This window comes from Scyliorhinus torazame, chromosome 2 (assembly GCF_047496885.1).
Source record: "Scyliorhinus torazame isolate Kashiwa2021f chromosome 2, sScyTor2.1, whole genome shotgun sequence".
Taxonomy (NCBI): Eukaryota; Metazoa; Chordata; class Chondrichthyes; order Carcharhiniformes; family Scyliorhinidae; genus Scyliorhinus; species Scyliorhinus torazame.
The window spans coordinates 59,598,029-59,619,542 of NC_092708.1; the positions used below are offsets into that span (position 1 = coordinate 59,598,029).

Sequence of the window (21,514 nt, forward strand, 5' to 3'; positions counted from 1 at the left end):
AATGTGGTTCGGGACCCTCCTGTGTCCCAAAGGAGCTCTACTGGGTGTCCCCGGACTGTGCCTGCAACTACCGGTCTTCCGGACTTATCCCAAAGGGTATCGCAGACCCAAGTTGGGGAGCCCGAACACCATCAATCGGTGCCGTTTGTGGCCAAATTATCTGCTCGAGCGCTAACACTATGGATCGGTCTGGAATTGTTTCTATGGGGGGCATTTGTGTACTTATTTTGTTGCTGTTTCAGGGGGGCTTGACATTCTTGTGCGTAATGTCCTTTCTGTCCACAATTGGAATATTCCTGCGCTGAAGGGTGCTGTGCGTTACTTCTGCCTTCATTTACCCATGCGGGATCTTGGTGTGCCCTTACTGGATTCATTGTGGCATCTATTCTTTTCTGCTCTGTCTTTCTCTGTACGGACTGTTCCCAAGCTCTTGATAAGCGCTTCAGTACCACACTTCATTGTGTGCCGGGTCTGAGGGGTCGTAACTGGCACATGCCTTCTGTCCTGCCTCTGTGGCAAGGGATACTAGAGTACGGGTCCATTTGGCCATATCGTCTGCTGATAAATGGGCACGGGTTAACTCACTGAATACAGCGGTAAAGTGGATCCAGAGACGTCCAGCAAATGCTGTTGGATGCTCTCCCTTTTTCTGTCTGCACCGGTTGAGTCCTTCTACCGGATCTCCTCTGTTGTAGCCAGTGGCGTCTAAAATGGCTGTTTTTATGTCTTGGAGGCTACCTCCTCCTACATTTTGTGCATTGGGAAGTGCTGAAATAACTGATGGGTCAAGGCACATCACTATGAGCTTTACCTCTTCCTGTTCGTCCAAACCGTACATGAGGGTCTGTTGCTTAAACTGTTCAAAAAAGTGATTATCTGTCAAAGTCGGTGTCTTGTTAGGATCTTGCTTCAGACCATCAGCTGTGAGCAAGTGACCCATGTATGGAGATAAAAGCAAAATACTGAGAATCTGAAACAAAAACTGAAAATACTGGACAATCTCAGTATCTGGGGAGAGAAAAAGGAGCTAACATTTCGAGTCTGGATGATTCCACCTTCACCCCATTTTTATTTTTATCAGTTTATTTTCATTTCTTCCATTGATCTGTTTTTCCCTCACCATTGTCCCCCTTCCTCCGACCCCACTTGGACCATCTGTTCCCAGTTGCTCTTTGACTCACTGCTCTCCTTTGTTCTGCCATTCACACATTCTAATCTTTTTATGTGCCACTATCTCACCCTGTTTAGCCTGAAACCCCATTTGTCTTCTGTCCTCAACATCTTTGTCAATCTCAACCTATCGCTTGCCCACTATACAGCCTCACTGCTCCAGCCCCTCCGCTGCAGTATAAATCAAACAACGTCTGCACTGAGTGCTGAATTTGGTGCATTTGAGTGCTGTAGTGAGAGTTTGGTGACTGAGGGAGTGCTGAATTTGGTGCATTTGAGTGCTGTAGTGAGAGTTTGGTGACTGAGGGAGTTAGGTGAGGAGGGAGTAAGGCGCTCCTTTCATTTTGTTTCCTACATTTCTGCAAAGAGTGAGAAGAGAGCCAAGAGTTTACAGAGAGTGCAGCTGACTGGGAGCAGAGTCAGAGGGCGGAGATCCAGTTGATCCACAGGGCAGCTATATTCTGTAAGGTAAGAGGGGATGGAGGCTAGGCCAGTTGCATGCTCCTCCTGTAGAATGTGGGTGGTGAGAGATACCACCGGTGTCCCCGCTGACTATACCTGCGGGAAGTGCACCCAACTCCAGCTCCTCAAAGACCATGTTAGAGAACTGGAGCTGAAGCTGGATGAACTTCGAATCATCCGGGAGGCAGAGGGGGTGATAGAGAAGAGATACAGGGAGGTAACCACCCCCAAGGTACAGGACAAGAATAGCTGGGTTACAGTCAGGGGAAAAAACCCAAACAGGCAGACAGTGCAGGGATCCCTCGTGGCCGTTCCCCTTCAAAACAAGTATACCGTTTTGGATGCTGTTGGGGGGGGATGACCTACCGGGGGAAGGCCCTCGCGGCCAGGTCTCTGGCACTGAGGGGGGAGAATAGAAAAGCAATAGGTGTAGGAGATTCAATGGTTAGGGGAATAGATAGGAGATTCTGTGGTCGCGAGCGAGACTCCCGGAAGGTATGTTGTCTCCCGGGTGCCAGGGCCAGGGATGTCTCGGATCGTGTCTTCAGGATCCTTAACGGGGAAGGGGAGCAGCCAGAAGTCGTGGTGCACATTGGTACCAACGACATAGGTAGGAAAAGGGGTGTGGAGGTAATGAACGAGTTTAGGGAGTTAGGCTGGAAGTTAAAACCCAGGACAGACAGAGTTGTCATCTCTGGTTTGTTGCCGGTGCCACGTGATAGCGAGGCTAGGAATAGGGAGAGAGTGCAGTTGAACACGTGACTGCAGGAATGGTGTAGGAGGGAGGGCTTCAGCTATTTGGATAATTGGAGCGCATTCTGGGGAAGGTAGGACCTGTACAAGCAGGACGGGTTGCATTTGAACCAGAGGGGCACCAATATCCTGGGAGGGAGGTTTACTAGTACTCTTCGGGAGGGTTCAAACTAATTTGGCAGGGGAATGGGAACCGGATTTGTAGTCCAGCAACTAAGGTAGCCGATATTCAGGATGCCAAAGCGTGTAATGAGGCAGTGGGGAAGGGAACACTGACAAAGGAGACTACATGCAGGCACGGAGATGGGTTGAAGTGTGTATACTTCAACGCAAGAAGCATCAGGAATAAGGTGGGTGAACTTAAGGCATGGATTGGTACTTGGGACTACGATGTGGTGGCCATCACGGAAACTTGGATAGAAGAGGGGCAGAAATGGTTGTTGGAGGTCCCTGGTTATAGATGTTTCAATAAGATTAGGGAGGGTGGTAAAAGAGGTGGGGGGGGGGGTGGCATTGTTAATTAGAGATAGTATAACAGCTGCAGAAAGGCAGTTCGAGGAGTATCAGCATACTGAGGTAGTATGGGTTGAAGTCAGAAATAGGAAAGGAGCAGTCACCTTGTTAGGAGTTTTCTCTAGGCCCCCCAATAGTAGCAGAGATGTGGAGGAACAGATTGGGAAACAGATTTTGGAAAGGTGCAGAAGTCACAGGGTAGTAGTCATGGGTGACTTTAACTTCCCAAACATTGAGTGGAAACTCTTTAGAGCAAATAGTTTGGATGGGGTGGTGTTTGTGCAGTGTGTCCAGGAAGCTTTTCTAACACAGTATGTAGATTGTCCGACCAGAGGAGGGGCAATATTGGATTTAGTACTTGGTGATGAACCAGGGCAAGTGATAGATTTGTTAGTGGGGGAGCATTTTGGAGATAGTGACCACAATTCTGCGACTTGTGCTGGAGGACAGCAAATGTGGTCCCTTTGTTCAAAAAGGGGAGCAAAGACAACCCCGGCAACTATAGACCGGTGAGCCTCACGTCTGTAGTGGGTAAAGTCTTGGAGGTGATTATAAGAGACAAGATTTATAATCATCTAGATAGGAATAATATGATCAGGGATAGTCAGCATGGCTTTGTGAAGGGTAGGTCATGCCTCACAAACCTTATTGAGTTCTTTGAGAAAGTGACTGAACAGGTAGATGAGGGTAGAGCAGTTGTTGTGGTGTATATGGATTTCAGCAAAGCGTTTGATAAGGTTCCCCACGGTAGGCTATTGCAGAAAATACGGAGGCTGGGGATTGAGGGTGATTTAGAGATGTGGATCAGAAATTGGCTAGCTGAAAGAAGACAGAGGGTGGTGGTTGATGGGAAATGTTCAGAATGGAGTACAGTCACAAGTGGAGTACCACAAGGATCTGTTCTGGGGCCGTTGCTGTTTGTCATTTTTATCAATGACCTAGAGGAAGGCGCAGAAGGGTGGGTGAGTAAATTTGCAGACGATACTAAAGTCGGTGGTGTTGTCGATAGTGTGGAAGGATGTAGCAGGTTACAGAGGGATATAGATAAGCTGCAGTGCTGGGCTGAGAGGTGGCAAATGGAGTTTAATGTAGAGAAGTGTGAGGTGATTCACTTTGGAAGGAATAACAGGAATGCGGAATATTTGGCTAATGGTAAAGTTCTTGAAAGTGTGGATGAGCAGAGGGATCTAGGTGTCCATGTACATAGATCCCTGAAAGTTGCCACCCAGGTTGATAGGGTTGTGAAGAAGGCCTATGGAGTGTTGGCCTTTATTGGTAGAGGGATTGAATTCCGGAGTCGGGAGGTCATGTTGCAGCTGTACAGAACTCTGGTACGGCCGCATTTGGAGTATTGCGTACAGTTCTGGTCACCGCATTATAGGAAGGACGTGGAGGCTTTGGAGCAGGTGCAGAGGAGATTTACCAGGATGTTGCCTGGTATGGAGGGAAAATCTTATGAGGAAAGGCTGATGGACTTGAGGTTGTTTTCGTTGGAGAGAAGAAGGTTAAGAGGAGACTTAATAGAGGCATACAAAATGATCAGGGGGTTGGATAGGGTGGACAGTGAGAGCCTTCTCCCGCGGATGGAAATGGCTGGCACGAGGGGACATAACTTTAAACTGAGGGGTAATAGAGAAAGGACAGAGGTCAGAGGTAGGTTCTTTACGCAAAGAGTAGTGAATGCCCTACCTGCAACTGTAGTGAACTCGCCAACATTGAGGGCATTTAAAAGATTATTGGATAAACATATGGATGATAATGGCATAGTGTAGGTTAGATGGCTTTTGTTTCGGTGCAACATCGTGGGCCGAAGGGCCTGTACTGCGCTGTATTGTTCTATGTTCTATGTTCTATGTTCTATGTTTCACTTTAGTAATGGAGAGGGATAGGTGCGTGCAACAGGGCAAGGTTTACAATTGGGGGAAGGGTAAATACGATGTTGTCAGACAAGAATTGAAGTGCAGAAGTTGGGAACATAGGCTGGCAGGGAAGGACACAAGTGAAATGTGGAACTTGTTCAAGGAACAGGTACTACGTGTCCTTGATATGTATGTCCCTGTCAGGCAGGGAAGAGATGGTCTAGTGAGGGAACCATGGTTGACAAGAGAGGTTGAATGTCTTGTTAAGAGGAAAAAGGAGACTTATGTAAGGCTGAGGAAACAAGGTTCAGACAGGGCGTTGGAGGGATACAGGATAGCCAGGAGGGAACTGAAGAAAGGGATTAGGAGAGCTAAGAGAGGGCATGAACAATCTTTGGCGGGTAGGATTAAGGAAAACCCCAAGGCCTTTTACACATATGTGAGAAATATAAGAATCACTAGAGCGAGGGTAGGTCCGATCAAGGACAGTAGCGGGCGATTGTGTATTGAATCTGAAGAGATAGGAGAGGTCTTGAACGAGTACTTTTCTTCTGTATTTACAAATGAGAGGGGCCATATTGTTGGAGAATACAGTGTGAAACAGACTGGTAAGCTCGAGGAAATACTTGTTAGGAAGGAAGATGTGTTGGGCATTTTGAAAAACTTGAGGATAGACAAGTCCCTCGGGCCTGACGGGATATATCCAAGGATTCTATGGGAAGCAAGAGATGAAATTGCAGAGCCGTTGGCAATGATCTTTTCGTCCTCACTGTCAACAGGGAAGGTACCAGGGGATTGGAGAGTGGCGAATGTCGTGCCCCTTTTCAAAAAAGGGACTAGGGATAACCCTGGGAATTACAGGCCAGTTCGTCTTACTTCGGTGGTAGGCAAAATCTTACTTCGGTGGTAGGAAAGGGTACTGAAGGATAGGATTTCTGAGCATCTGGAAAGACACTGCTTGATTCGGGATAGTCAGCACGGATTTGTGAGGGGTACGTCTTGCCTTACAAGCCTTATTGAATTCTTTGAGGAGGTGTCCAAGCATGTGGATGAAGGTAAAGCAGTGGATGTAGTGTACATGGATTTTAGTAAGGCATTTGATAAGGTTCCCCATGGTAGGCTTCTGCAGAAAGTAAGGAGGCATGGGATAGTGGGAAATTTGGCCAGTTGGATAACGAACTGGCTAACCGATAGAAGTCAGAGAGTGGTGGTGGATGGCAAATATTCAGCCTGGATCTCAGTTACCAGCGGCGTACCGCAGGGATCAGTTCTGGGTCCTCTGCTGTTTGTGATTTTCATTAATGATGAGGGAGTTGAAGGGTGGGTCAGTAAATTTGCAGACGATACGAAGATTGGTGGAGTTGTGGATAGTGAGGAGGGCTGTTGTCGGCTGCAAAGAAACATAGATAGGATGCAGAGCTGGGCTGAGAAATGGCAGATGGAGTTTAACCCTGAAAAGTGTGAGGTTGTCCATTTTGGAAGGACAAATATGAATGCCAATACAGGGTTAACGGTAGAGTTCTTGGCAATGTGGAGGAGCAGAGAGATCTTGGGGTCTATGTTCATACATCTTTGAAAGTTGCCACTCAAGTGGATAGTGCTGTAAAGAAGGCCTATGGTGTGCTAGCGCTCATTAACAGAGGGATTGAATTTAAGAGCCGTGAGGTGATGATGCAGCTGTACAAAACTTTGGTAAGGCCACATTTGGAGTACTGTGTACAGTTCTGGTCGCCTCATTTTAGGAAGAATGTGGAAGCTTTGGAAAAGGTGCAAAGGAGATTTACCAGGACGTTGCCTGGAATGGAGAGTTGGTCTTATGAGGAAAGGTTGAGGGTGCTCGGCCGTTTCTCATTAGAACGGAGAAGGATGAGGGGCGACTTGATAGAGGTTTATAAGATGATCAGGGGAATAGATAGTGTAGACAGTCAGATACTTTTTCCCCAAACCATTACAAGGGGACATAAATTTAAGGTGAATGGTGGAAGATATAGGGGGGATGTCAGAGGTAGGTTCTTTACCCAGAGAGTAGTGGGGGCATGGAATGCACTGCCTGTGGAAGTAGTTGAGTCGGAAACATTAGGGACCTTCAAGCAGCTATTGGATAGGTACATGGATTACGGTAAAATGATATAGTGTAGATTTATTTGTTCTTAAGGGCAGCATGGTAGCATTGTGGATAGCACAATTGCTTCACAGCTCCAGGGTCCCAGGTTTGATTCCGGCTTGGGTCACTGTCTGTGCGGAGTCTGCACATCCTCCCCGTGTCTGCGTGGGTTTCCTCCGGGTGCTCCGGTTTCCTCCCACAGTCCAAAGATGTGCAGGTTAGGTGGATTGGCCATGATAAATTGCCCTTCGTGTCCAAAATTGCCCTTAGTGTTGGGTGGACGTGTTACTTTGGGTGGGGTGCTCTTTCTAAGAGTCGGTGCAGACTCGATGGGCCGAGTGGCCTTCTTCTGCACTGTAAATTCAATGATAATCTATGATTAATCTAGGACAAAGGTTCCGCACAACATCGTGGGCCGAAGGGCCTGTTCTGTGCTGTATTTTTCTATGTTCTATGTTCTATTTGCCAGGGGCACTCTTCTTGGAGCACATACCGTGGGTGGTACTGAGTCATCTAGCCTCAAGTGGTATGTGACAGGTAGCTTCCCAATGATGTTGCAGTTGAATAGGTCTCAATATTCTATCATTTCTAGGGCCTGGTGCTGCAGAGTGTGTACATCTGGACCAAGGTGGATGAGCCCCAGTGTGATGCTGTCCCGAAGATCCAAAAGCAGCTTTACATTCTGGACAATGACATGAAACTGGAAGCTGCTCTATGTTCAATGGAATGTAGCTATGCCTTCCATGCAGGTAGTTTGTCTAGTATATGGCACAAGATCCACCTGAGTCTTCGGATCTGATGCAGCATATGAATTGATTTCCCGCAGCAACCGCATGGGCAGAACTTTGTACTTTGTTCCAGTGTTGATCTTTACTTTTAGATTTGGATTGCTGCAGGCGATATTTAGAAAGTATTGGGCTGCAATAACTGGCGACAAGGGACTAACAACTATGAAGGTTTATTGACAGCACTGAGCAGTTCTTACATGCTGTGTGTCTGCCCGCACCCAGGGGTGAACTCACACACGACAGACACATCGCCGCTTTTGTACCCACATCGTTCCAGTCTCCACTTCATGACCCAGTCTACACCCAACATCCTGCATCCAAATTAAGCAGTAAATGCTGAAGTCCTGGGAGACACTTTGTGGAAGTTATCAAGTATCACTGTCTACTGCAATACTACCCTGCACTGGTATTTTTGCAACAGGTTATCCAGCTCACTTTCAAACTTTTCTTCTTTGTTTTATAATGGGAACACCATCACTGGCAAACTCCACCCCCCCCCCCCCCCCCAAGGCGTGCACACTGGTGACTCTGAGACCCCATTCTCCACCCGTAAGAAGCTTGCCATGGGCTCAAAATCCGGAGAGAATTGTAAAATGTGATTCTCCGGCATGACTGGGTTTTGGAATATTCATGCCCCTCTCCGATGGAATAGTGCGAATCGTGCCCTGGGATCCTGGGAACCTCATTTTAATACATTCGTAAGTCATTCGTGAGCTCTCTGTCCAGACCTTCCCCCTCATGGAATATTTACTGGGTGCTGGCGTGATGTCATGCTGGCATCATTTACAATAGGTTTGGCTGGGTGTGAGGCAGTCGAGGGGATCCCACTGAGTCCGCAGAGGTAGGTCTGGTCCCCAAGAGGGGAAGTAGAGGGACATGCCCGGGCAGTGCCCTGACATAATTGACACTGCCGGATTGGGACTACCAAGTTGGCACTGCTAGGTAGTGCCGCCTTGGCAGTGCCAGGGGGCAGTGCTAGCTTTGAACCCCACAGGAGATATGTGTGGTGAGAGGTGGGAAGCACAGGCATTGAGTGGTGTGGATATGGCAGCAATTAATGTTGGGTGGCCGTTACGCCGGCTGGTCAATGGAGTTTTCCATTGTGGGGCAGCCCTACGCCGCCAGGAAACCCCCAGGCGTCGGCAAAATGGGCAGCACGGTAGCATTGTGGATAGCACAATTGCTTCACAGCTCCAGGGTCCCGGGTTCGATTCCGGCTTGGGTCACTGTCTGTGCGGAGTCTGCACATCCTCCCCGTGTGTGCGTGGGTTTCCTCCGGGTGCTCCGGTTTCCTCCCACAGTCCAAAGATGTGCAGGTTAGGTCGATTGGCCATGATAAATTGCCCGTCGTGTCCAAAATTGTCCTTAGTGTAGGGTGGGGTTACTGGGTTATGGGGATAGGGTGGAGTTGTTGACCTTGGGTAGGGTGCTCTTTCCAAGAGCCGGTGCAGACTCGATTGGCCGAATGGCCTCCTTCTACACTGTAAATTCTATGATAATCTATGAAAATGGAGAATCACGCCGGCGGAGAATCCCGGCCAATATATTTAACGTTGCTGACTATTCAAAGCTAATGAGAAAGTAAGCTGTGAGGAAGACACAAAGAGACTGAAAAGAAATATAGATGGATTAAATGAGCAAGCAAAATCATGACAGGATTGCAGAGGGCATAATTTTACACTCCCCCCACTCGCAGGTTTGAAGGTGGGAGCTGAGCATAAATTTCCACAGATGGACTTCCCATTGGGATGCTGCCAGCCTGACATCTCGCAACTTTATGCAAGGGTGGGGGAGGCCACAGCTGTCTGGCCACGACTCCATTGAGATCCTGAAGTAGCCAGTTATTGATCACTTAAGGGCCAATTCCCACCCAGATTCAACTTTCAGGCTGTTGGGAGGAGTTCCACACTATGGGCCCAAAAATAAGTCGGATTCAGGGTTCGGGTGGAAAATGCAGGGGTCACCAGCTCCCTTTTAATCTCAGATGCCCTGCCCCCCCCCCCCCCCCTTTTAAGGCCCAGTAACCGTGGGACCAAACTTCTTCCCCACTCCAGCCTCTCTACTGAGATGACAATCCCCTGTTCAACCCCCCGTCCCTCCCTTACTCACCCTGCCCTGAGACCCCCTAAACCTGCCTGGTCTTTGAATACTAGTTATTCGGCATGACAGACCGCTTGCAGTCCCAGTACTGCGCACTGCATCTTCTGACGCTGCCCCGGCTAGAGAGGTGCCAGCCATTCAGATTCACTGGCAACTCTCTGAGGCACGACTTCCTCCAGAGTGAGGGGCAGAAGTCCCATCTCCAAACAATTAATGCTCTTTGGAGCATGAAATTACTGTGGGGAAACAGTGTCAGCGCGGGACTCTTGGATGGCCAGAATGGAAACTCCATCATCCTAAATATCCTGATCATAGAATACACAGCACAGAAATAGGCCATGCATCCCAACCAGTAAAAGCTGGTGTTTATGTGCTGCCTGTCCTCCTCCCATCTTTCCTCATTAAACTTAAATGGGGAGGCAGGGGCGTAGTGGTATTGTCACTGGATTAGTAATCCAGAGACCCAGGGTAATGCTCTGGGGACACGGGTTTGAATCCCACCATTGCAGCTGGTGGAATTTGATTTCAATAAAAGTCTGGAAATAAAAGTTGAATGACGACCATGAAACCATTGTCGATTGTTGTAAAAACCTATCTGGTTCACCAATGTCCTTTAGGGAATGAAGTCTGTCATCCTCACCTGGTCTGACCTACATGTGACTCCAGACCCACAGCAATGTGGTTGACTCTGCAGTGCCCTCAGAGATGAGCAGTAAATGCTGGCCCAGCCAGTGATGCCCACATCCCATGAATGATTTAAGTAAAAATTTATCATCATACTCCTCTATTCCTGTCTCCCTCATTTGCTTATCTAGTTTCCTATTTTAATGCGCTGATACAATTCGCTTCAACCACTCTGTGTGGTGGTGAATTCCACATTCTCACCACTGTGGGTGTAGAATATTCTTCTGAATGTGCTACTGGATTTCTTGGTGACCATCTGGATTGATGTTCTCCAGTTAAGCTTTTCACAAAAAGACAAAATATTGGGGTGAATTCTCTGTCGGGATGCCCGAAGCACGTTTCCCGATGGGACAGAGAATTGGCCGTCCAGCGGAAATTGAGATCGGCGGCCAGCGGCAATTCATTTCTGAGCTCTGACCCCCGCCCCCCTTCCCCCGCCTGCAGTGGGATGATGGAAATGATTGCAAATGAGTCACAATAACCCATTTGCATTCACTTGGCGGGCCCGGCACGCTACTCTCCAGCCCTCCATGATTCTCTGGTCCTCTGGGCCGGGAATCACGTTGGTGGAAATTGCAACAGGTCTCACCAAACGTGAGTATAATGTGGTGGACATCACGGTGGGTCTAGGTGTAACTCCTTAAGGTAGGGGTCTCTTTTCTGGGGGGTTCCACCTGATGACCACCCTCCCCCCGACAATGTACCACCTGCCCACCCCTCCTCTTACAGATTACCCCATGCCTCCCCCAGAGACTCCCTAAAATGGGAGACCTCCACATGGACCCCCTAAATATGGAGACCCCCTTGGACTCTCCAAATAAGGAGATGCCCCAGGGATCTGCTAAATAGGGAAACGGCCCACATGGATTCCCTGGGCGGGTTTCACCATCCCACCGCGCCAGATTTCTGGTTCAGCACACATTCTTTGTTTTGCCGGCTGGTCAATGGGGTTTCCCATTGTGGGACAGCCCCACGCCGTTGGGAAACCCCTGGGCTGCTGGCAAAAGTGAAAATCCTGACGGTGGAGAATTCAGCCCCTTATACAGGGAGACCCCCCAGGGACTCCTAACTAAAGAGACCTCCACCCAGAGCCCCCTAACGAAACGGACCCCAACTAAAGGGAACCACCCCCCCCCCCCCCCTCCCCCCCCGCCCCCCCCAGCCGGAAAGGGACCACTATCTGAAAGCTAGAGAGTAGTCCACATAGGGGCAGTGAAAACAAATTACAGTTGTAACACTCACCTGGAGGCTCCATTGAGTCCATTCCTGGAAGGAGAAGAGCTGTGACCTGTGTTTAAACCCCTCAGATCCTTTAGCTGCACGCCATTCATTAATCTCTTGCAATGGGCTGCATTTGACAGCTTCCACAAAACAGTTGTGAGCCTTGCTTCATTCATCTTCTTTACTCTAAGTACTGTAACTATAATGTTTACAAACATCAACCACATCAGAGAAAAGTGCATTCCAATTACGCCCAATCATGCTTGAGTGATTTTGAAGTGCTGATCCGGAAATTGACTGGTGCCAAGTCGACTAAATGGATGTAAATGGGTCATTAGGACCCGTTTACATCCGTTAGATGCTCCCACTGGTGCGTGGGCAAGAATCCCGATCCTGCCACCAGCAGGGGGCCGGAGCATAGCATAGCGTGCCACCTCCCGCCGTCGGGAAACAGGCGGCTTGGAGGCCGGAGAATCCCACCCCATGTCTCTATATCCGTTTGTAACATGGCAACCAGAATTGCACATAGTTCTCAAAGTGTAGGCCAGCTAAGGCTACATTCTGATCAGCACAACTTCCATATTTTGGAATTCTATCCCTCTAGAGGTTTGCTTTTTTTATGGCTTGCTAATTTGTGGTGTAGCTTTTAGTGATTAATATTCACTAGTGATTTGTTTTCTGAGAACTCATTGTTCACCACCTAGATGTTTACCTTCCAACTAATAAATTATCTCCCTATTCGTCCAACCAAAATTATGCTCTCTCAAATTAATCTGTGCTGAATTTACTTACCAATTATTTCTGCATTCTGTAGAGTTATGAATGTGTTTCTGCAATTTTTTGCCGTCCTCCACAGTACTGACTAACTGATTAACCAATGTGGTGTCACCACAAATTTAAAAACTGTATTTTTGATTCCAAGGTCCAAATCGTTAATGTAAATTGTACACAGAGGAAATATAATGGAGAAGTGTGATAGCAGCCACTTTGGTCGGAATATAGAAAAGTAGATTTTATTAATTGATGAGATAGTGGAAACATTTGGTATTCAAAGGGAGCGGGATGTCATTGTACATAAATTCCAGAATGTTAACATGCAGGTACAGCAAACGGTGGTATGTTGGCTTTGATTACAAATGGATTAATGTATAAGATTAAACAGGTCTTATTGCAATGACACAAGGCTTTGTAAGGACCATACAGGACAGGCAGGCAGCTTAAAGAGTGAGGAGGAAAATGGAGAGAGAGATTGCAGCGGAAGGTCATTTTATTAACTCATTCATGGGATGTTGGCATCGCTTGCAAGAACAGACTTTATTGTCCATCCCTAATTGCGTTTGAGAAGATACAAGCAGACAAACATGTGAATAAGGAATGGGCGATTCGGCCCGTCCACCCTGCTCCATCATTTAATAAGATCATGGCTGATCTGGTAGTAACGTCAAATCTGCACTCGGCCTACCCCTGATAACATATCACTCCTTTGTTTCCTAAGAATCCAAATGTGTTTTGTAAGTATCATACTATGGAGCACAGAGGTTTAAAACAACTGAGCTTTATTTACAGTCTGTTATCATGGCTGTTCTTCTCTCTTTCCTATGCTAGGATCTATGATGCCACTTCTGCTGAATGTTTTAATGCAACTGGACCTCACTAGAGCTAAGAAGAATGAATGCAAATATATAACATTTCCTTCCCCCTTAAATTGAATGTCACCAACAATTTCAAAACAAGTGCAACATTAACAATAGTGAGTAAGTCAGACAGTCTGGAGGCCCTTACTCTTGGAATGATTGGCGGCAAACCTCTGACGTCTTCTGCACAATGGCATTTTCGTCTTTGCGCTAATGTCATCGGTGTTTGGTTTAAACGGCATTGACGTAAGAACTAAAGGTTTCCCCTGTGTCCTGTCAGAAGGTAAGGTGTTGCTTTCCTCGACAGAGTTTTGCAGGCTAACGTTAATTCCTGATAGCCGCTCAATGTTTTGTCCATTGCACAGTTGTGCAACCACACAACAGCATTGGCTACATGTTGTAATCATGTACATATTCAAAAAAGTGGCTTGAGGAATGAGAAATTATAGGAACGTGAATAGACTGAGGAAGCTGTGACTGTTAGCCTTGCAGAAGAGAAGATGAAAAGATTTGATCGATATTTTCAAAATCACGAGGCATCTGAACTGTGTTAATATGGAGAAACAATTCCCGTTGACAGAAGGATTGGGAACGAGCGACCATTGATATAAATGAGAATTGCAAAAGAACCAATGGCAAGATGAGGAAGAACCTCTTTAGGCAGCGAGTAGGTAGGATCTGGACTACGCTGCCTGAGAGTGTGGCGGAGATGGATTGAATTGTGACTTTCATAGGAGAATTGGATAAGCACCCAACAAGAATCAATTCACAGGACCAAGGGGAAAGGGCAGAGGAATGTGATTAGCAGTGTTTCCCTTACTGAGTACAAGCCGAGACACATTGGGCTGCATGACCACCTTCTGAGCTGTAACCTTTCTATGATCCTATGAAACGAGCAGGCAGCACAATGTTTGCATGCTGCCTGCATCGGAAACAACGGGAATGGGTTAATCCTGCATTATGATCCCTGTTCCTGTTTCCATAACTGATTGAATTTTGCAGTCCTAACCTCTTGTTTGGTTCTGAGTAATCTTTCCTTGCAAGTCCGAAAACATCAAGGATATTTTTAAGTTACAGGTGCTATGCATACATATGTTATTTTGCTGCTTTTTAATTAAATAGGTTATTACTTAACTGTAGAGTTTCGATCGCATCAAATCCTGTAGGCATGGCTGATTTGCTGACTCCCAACAGTGTGTGAAAGCAAAATTAACATCAAATGATGCCACTGTTAATTTTGTGTCTCTTTTAGTTCATTCAATTTCCTCAGAGGCTGGCTTGGTGTCTGCTTCAAATCATCCTGTATCCCCCACACCAACTGACATTATTATTCATCATTAAGAAAAGCATTTTGTAAAATTAAAGACATCTTAAATTAATCATAAGTCTTTTCAATTGGCTAGCTCTGAGGATTACCTTTTTTGAAGTTCTTGGTTCGTACTGTTTTGAAATGTCAGGGTAGGTCAGCTGAGTGGTGAAATGCAATGTGGAGAACCAAATTGTGAAATTGAAAAGCATCAATTTAGCTTCTAATATTTTTAATTAACTGGTCTGAATGCCGTTTTGATAATTCATGTCTAATGCACAAATACCCCTTTTTTCCACTCTCAATAAACTTTATAGGTGCAATGTGTTTCAATGACGTGACTGTGACCTGACTCCAGACAGTCAACTTTTCATCAAGTTTTATTTATAGCTTTGTGCCACCAATGTGAGTTATCAGTGAAGCGGCTAATTAGTTGCGCGATGTGCTTCTGGAATGTGTAACTAGCACCTTGTCATGTAATAGGCAAAGTCTAAAATATGAATTAATTGGTCAAAACCCAATTATCATAGATGACTGGGTATCAAAGAAGAGACATTTCTTACAACATATTTGTCTTGCCACTTTATTTACTTTGCATCCTGTAATAATCTTTACAGATTAGGTTCATTAAAACAATTTTGTTTGTTGCCTTCTGTGAATAATTTCTTCTCTGGTGTTGCTGCTTCTAGTGGTTTGGATAGCCGGAGAAAATGGCCGGAATTCTCTGGACGTTCACTGGTGGTGGGATTCACTGGTCCCTCTGGCAGCGCACCCCCTGTTTGCAGGTTTCCCGGCGGTGGGGGATGGTTTCAATGGGAATTCCCATTGAAAGTGGTGGAAGCAGAAAATCCCATTTCCAGCGGACAGCGTGTCACCTCCTGCCGCAGAGGAACATGTGGCTGGGAGGCCGGAGAATCCAACGCAATTATCCCAAAGTCAGTCTAATGTTAATTCATGAAAGGTGTTCTTCAACATTTACAATATGCTGCAGCTTTCAAAATGTTCAACAATTGGCTGCCTTCTTTGAGATTGTCACACCACAAAACACCTAAGAAAAACAAAAGGCTGAATTTACTGGCTGTTCACGGTGGTGGAAAATTCCGGTCCCAAGCTGGCGCACGGGCTTCCAGGCGATGAGAGATGCTCAGCGTGACCGGTAGATCCCACTGGCGGGCTGCCTCCCCTGCCAAATGATCCCCTTCATGGATATTGAACCTTTAGAGTCCACACTGGCACTGCCCCAGCATGGGTTGCACTGCCAGGTTGCATGGCAGTGCCAACCTGTGCCAGGATTCAGTGCCAGGTGCAGTGCCAGGGCACTGCCTGGGTATGTACTTCGATTGCAAATCCCCAGCACCCCCATCCCCCTGCCCATTGTGGGGGAGTTTATACAAATCTCTGTGCTCCCAGAGGGATCCCTCACGCCTGGTCCAACCTGTTGTAAACCTCGGCAATGTGACATGAAGACGTTGTGCAACAACCAGGTCCTGGTGGAATTAAAGGGATGCAGGACCACAATCATCCTTTCGCTTCTTTTGCTTCTCCTGGTAGATATCTTGGAAGCAGTTCCTGAAATCTTGGGAAGAATTCTCCGATCCTGCGCTGGGTCGAAGAATCGCCGGGGAGGGGGGGCATGAATCCCGCGACGCAGCTCCAATGCTGGGCCGCCAATAGTGTTGGCATGGTCGCCGTGGTGCGTGTCAGGGGCCGCTCAACATGCCCCCCCCCCCCCGGCGATTCACTGCACTCGATGGGCCGCATGCCGCTGAGTTCTGCTGAGTCGCACCGCCGTCGTTCACGTATGATCCTACCCGGTGGGACCTCGGCATTCTGGCTGCGGGGGCCATCCTGGTGGGGGGAAGAAGGATCCGACTCCGGGGGGGTCTCCACGGTGGCCAGGCCCGCGATCGGGGCTACCGATTGGCTGGCGGGCTAATTCCAGGGGTGGCCAATGTTCCTCCGTGCCGGGCCCCTGTAGGGCTCCGCCATGTTTCCCGGGGGCCGGCGCGGAGATAGCAACCCACGTGCATGCGCGGACCCGCGCCAGCCGTGGCACGCATGGGCGGACCCGTGCTGGCGCCCGTATCTGCAGCTGGAGCTGCAAGAAGCGCTCCAGTGCTGTGCTGGCCCCCTGTGCGGCGCAGGATCGCTGCTACTAGCGGCCAGATGATGCCGTCATAAAACGCTCTGCCGTTTACGACGGCGTCAACACTTAGCCCCATTATCGGAAAATCCCGCCCCAACAGGTCCCCCTGTTCACTTTGGCACTGTGCTCTCTGTTTGGGTCATCTTCCATAATGGTTTCCTTTGCCTCTTCTGTGAGCTGTAAGGCTCCTGACCGTTGCTCTGCTGATAAAACTTGAAGGGGTTGTGTTTCAGCACAGCCTTCCTCTTCAGCTCGCTGACCCTCGAGCTGCATGAAGTCTTTGTCGGTCAATCCCTCGCTGTGGGGTGCAAGCAATTCCACCACATCAGCCTTTCGCCCACTTCATCAAATCTAGCCTCCCTCTCCATGGTGATGAATTCACACTGAACCTCTAGGCAGCATTGTGAGATTCCCCATGGCAACTGATATACACGGCCACAATTTCTTCCACTCACCTCATGCCATGAATCAGTGATATTGTCGATCCCCTTTTGGATGTAACCACAGCACAATTCCCTGACTGATGGTGTATTCTCATCAGCTGTTACATTGATAAGCTGGGAGAAGGTATGGCATAGGTAGTAAGCTTTTTATGCTGCAATTTCTCCCTGTTGCAAGGGCTGTATCAATGAAGTTGAGTGGGGGGCAGGAAAATCAACTTCACATTATAAGTCAATTCATCAAGGCTCTCAGAATGACCTGGGCATTATCCAAGAGGAGCAATATCTTGATGGTGACGTTGTTAGGCACAATATTCCCTCCAGGCAGAGATGGCACACGGAGAGAAGTATTCTTGAAAAAGTGTTCCCATCATCCAGGCTTTCTTATTTAAATGCCAAATGAAATGCCCATGGTCTCTCTACTGTAGTTTCCACCAAGTAGAACAGTCAGTTGATCTTTGGCAGCTTTTAATTCTTGGCTCACCTTCTCCTCTGTCAAAATATACATTCTCTGTGGCATATGTTTTCAGAACAAAGCTCTGCCTCATCAATATTGAAAAATGTATTTCGGTGAGTAGCCACCTTCTTCAATGACTCTCTTCAAATGGGCAGGGTATTCATTAGTCGCTTCTGTGTCAGTACTAGCTGCTTTCCTGGACATTTCAATGTTGTGCCGATAGGAACGCCTCCTGAAACACTCAAACTATCCATGACTAGCGTTGAAACTCTCTGGTTGAAAATTCTCACCCTGCTCATTCTGTAAGTCTTCATACAGTCTTTTGTTTTTTTCTTGAATGACCATTGTAGTGATATTCAGATATCAATATACATGATCAATGTATGTAAATGTAGTACAATCATTTCAACACTAGATGTCTCACAGTCAGATACTATAAGAACTGGATTCCTGCTCTTTTTAGCTAGTTAGAGAGTGTGATCCAGAACAGTGAACAAGCAAGACATAGAATAACTAGAGTGAGAGAAGTTAGAACTAGTTTGTTATAATAGTGTATCATTATATAGTTATCTGTATTGTACTTTCTTTCTTTGTAATTAGTTTAGTATTGAGTAAAAGGACTCCGTTTATTATTTCATTACTCATTAGAACATAGAACATACAGTGCAGAAGGAGGCCATTCGGCCCATCGAGTCTGCACCGACCCATTTAAGCCCTCACTTCCACCCTATCCCCGTAACCCAATAACCCCTCCTAACCTTTTTTTTGATCACTAAGGGCGATTTATCATGGCCAATCTTTGGTCTGTGGGAGGAAACCGGAGCACCGGAGGAAACCCACGCAGACACGGGGAGAACGTGCAAACTCTGCACAGACAGTGACCCAACTGGGAATCAAACCTGGGACCCTAGCACTGTGAAGCCACAGTGCTATCCACCTGCGCTACCGTGCTGCCCATAGATAGATTAAATAGTTCATCTTTCAACAAGAATACTATTGGTCATTTTATCATCCTGGTGGATTCAAGAATAATATGTATATTTTAGATAAGTCATTATTTAAAATATAACAACCATCACACGGGACATGGCTCTGGTTTTGGTTTTTGATCCAGACTGCCATGTTCTCCAGCATGCTGCTTCTCGTCTCACTCACCATACGAGCACTAAATGTGTGACACTTTTCGTACTTTGTTTGATTTTGTCAGCGTCACTACGGATTGCTCTCACTGAAGCAGGGGGTAGCCCAAGTTTTGGAGCAATATTGACACTCAATCTCAAGACGTTTTAAAACATCTAAGTTCACTGCCAGGCTGTTGGCTTTCGTGCTTTCTTTGCAGCAACAGGCACAGTAACACCACTTACTGGGTGTTTCTGGCTCATTTTTAAATCATCTAACTTTTTGTATGGAAAAAAACAGCTTCCTTAACAATGGCATGACCTGACAGGACCTGACATTGTATGAAGGGAGCTAACATGCGCTCTGCGATGACGTGGCTTTAATCGTGGAAAATCGATCTAAAATAAAAGCAACGTTATAATGAAACAACTTAAAATTAAAGTTTCCTGTAGTCCGCACCGATCAATTCAGCTGAGTCCAACCCCTCGCTTGCCTTCATAATCCCGTAATCGATAAAAAATCTTTAGGTGTTTACTCATTTACCTTCTGAAAGTCACGGTTGAATCTGTCCTTCCACACTCTCAGGCGGTGTATTTCAGATCAGAACCATTCATTTCATGAAACCTGAATCATAACCCAGCCACCATCACTTTGAGTGCAATTTGCAAATGTATTTGCGCATGAAGATAGTGTTATAGAAAACATTTTCATACTTTTTACTTCTATCTTTCTCACTTCCTAATATATTAAACTGAAATCAATTGGGAACTGTATCTCCACGGTGGCACAGTGGTTTGCACTGCTACCTCACAGTGCCAGTTCCTGGGTTCAATTCTGGTCTTGGGTCAATGTCTGTGAGGAGTTTGCACGTTCTCCCTGTGTCTGCGTGGGTTTCCTCCGGGTGCTCCGTTTTTCTCCTAGAGCCCAAAGATGTGCAGGTTAGGTGGATTGACCATGCTAAATTACCACTTAGTGTCCAAAGGGGCTGGTTTAGCACAGGGCTAAATCGCTGGCTTTGAAAGCAGACCAAAGCAGGCCAGCAGCATGGTTCAATTCCCGTACCAGCCTCCCCGAACAGGTGCTGGAAAGTGGCGACTCGGGGCTTTTCACAGTAACTTCATTTGAAGCCTACTTGTGACAAGAAGCGACTTTCATTTCATTTCATTTCAAGGGGTGCAGCTGAGGTGGGGTTACAGGGATAGGGCAGGGGAGTGTGCCTATGTATGATCCTCTTTCAGAGGGTTGGTGCAGATTCAATAGGCCTAATGGCCTCCTTCTGCACTATAAGGATTCTATGACTCCAGAGGATACACTGTCTGAAAAACTGTAAACTTAATCTAATCCTTTCCCTGGCATAAAGCAATGTCTGCACCTAAAGAATTATACTTCACAATATATTTGATCTTCATAGAGAGATTATAATGTTATTACAACCAATGTGTCTCTAGAATATAACATTTCTTGTCATACTTCCATCTTGGAATAGATAGTACAGTGGATTACATAACTGTCCCATGGAAATTCAAATCCAGTCATGTTTGACGGGACAAAAGTCTCTCACATCTGTGCAGCAAGTTTGGTTGATCTGAACTCCATTCATTCATCATACCCTATAACACACAATAGCTCTAATTTTGCATTTAGAAGTCAGAGGGTGGTTGGTATGGGAAACGGGAAAATATCACAATACTGGCTGGGGTTTCCTGGTCCCCTCGCAGGCGGGAACAGAACATTTGGAGAGCCAGCCAAAGGTCCATTGACTTTCAGCAGCAGCGGAAGATCTTGGCCGTGGGCAGGGCCAGAAAATCCCAGCCACTATAGTAGGCACATAATTGATTGAGAGTAAAGAGATAATGTCTCAGCAGACAATATTACACTGTCTGCCCTGAAGTGTTTCGTGTGACACTGAGCATCTAAAGCGGAAAGATTTCTTAGATTTAGATTAGATTTATTGTCATGTGTATTGAGGTACAGTGAAAAGTATCGTTCTGCACACAGATTGCTCCATGCATGGAAAACATAGGACATACGATAAAAACACACTGTAAATACACAGACAAAGACATCGGGTGAAGCATACGGAGTGTAGTGCAACACAGTAGAGAGATCAGTTCAGTCCATAAGACGGTCATTCAGGAGTCTGGTAACAGCGGGGAAGAAGCTGTTTTTGAATCTGTTGTGCATGTTCTCAGACTTTTTTATCTTCTGCCGATGGAAGAGGTTGGAAGAGAGAATAACTCAGGTGGCAGGGATCTTTGATTATGCTGTCCGCTTTCCCAAGGCAGCTGGAGGTGAAGAAAATGGATGAGACGCGGGTTTGTGTGATGGACTGGGCTGTGTTCATCACTCTGTGTACTTTGTTACGGTTTTGGGCCGAGCAGTTGCCATACCAGGTTGTGATGTAGCCAGGTATGGTGCATCTGTAAAATTGGTAAGAGTCAATGTGGACATGCCGAATTTCCTTAGTTTCCTGAAGAAGTACAGGAGCTGTTGTGCTTTCTTGGTCGTAGCGTTGACGTGTTTGACTTCACAAACAACTTTCGCTTTGCTGAACATTAACTTACCGGATGAATAATTACGCTCTTACAGTTAGACTCATTTGACTGATCAAGGCTGCAAGATTCTCAACATCCTGGCCTCAAATCTTTTTGTTCCTTATTAGGCCAGAGTAGAGCTATGTTAGCTAACTTACATAAACTGTAATTTTATTGCTCTTTGCAAATGCTCGTGATGCATTTAGCTCCTCATCACCTATACA

General features: G+C 46.7%; 1 protein-coding gene across 1 annotated transcript in view; it reads left to right on the forward strand.

Moving 5' to 3' along the window:
* LOC140406643 (low-density lipoprotein receptor-related protein 1B-like) overlaps positions 1 to 21,514 on the forward strand; it is a 1,956,985-nt gene that overhangs the window by 188,664 nt on the left and 1,746,807 nt on the right. The gene's annotated exons all lie outside the window — the stretch shown is intronic.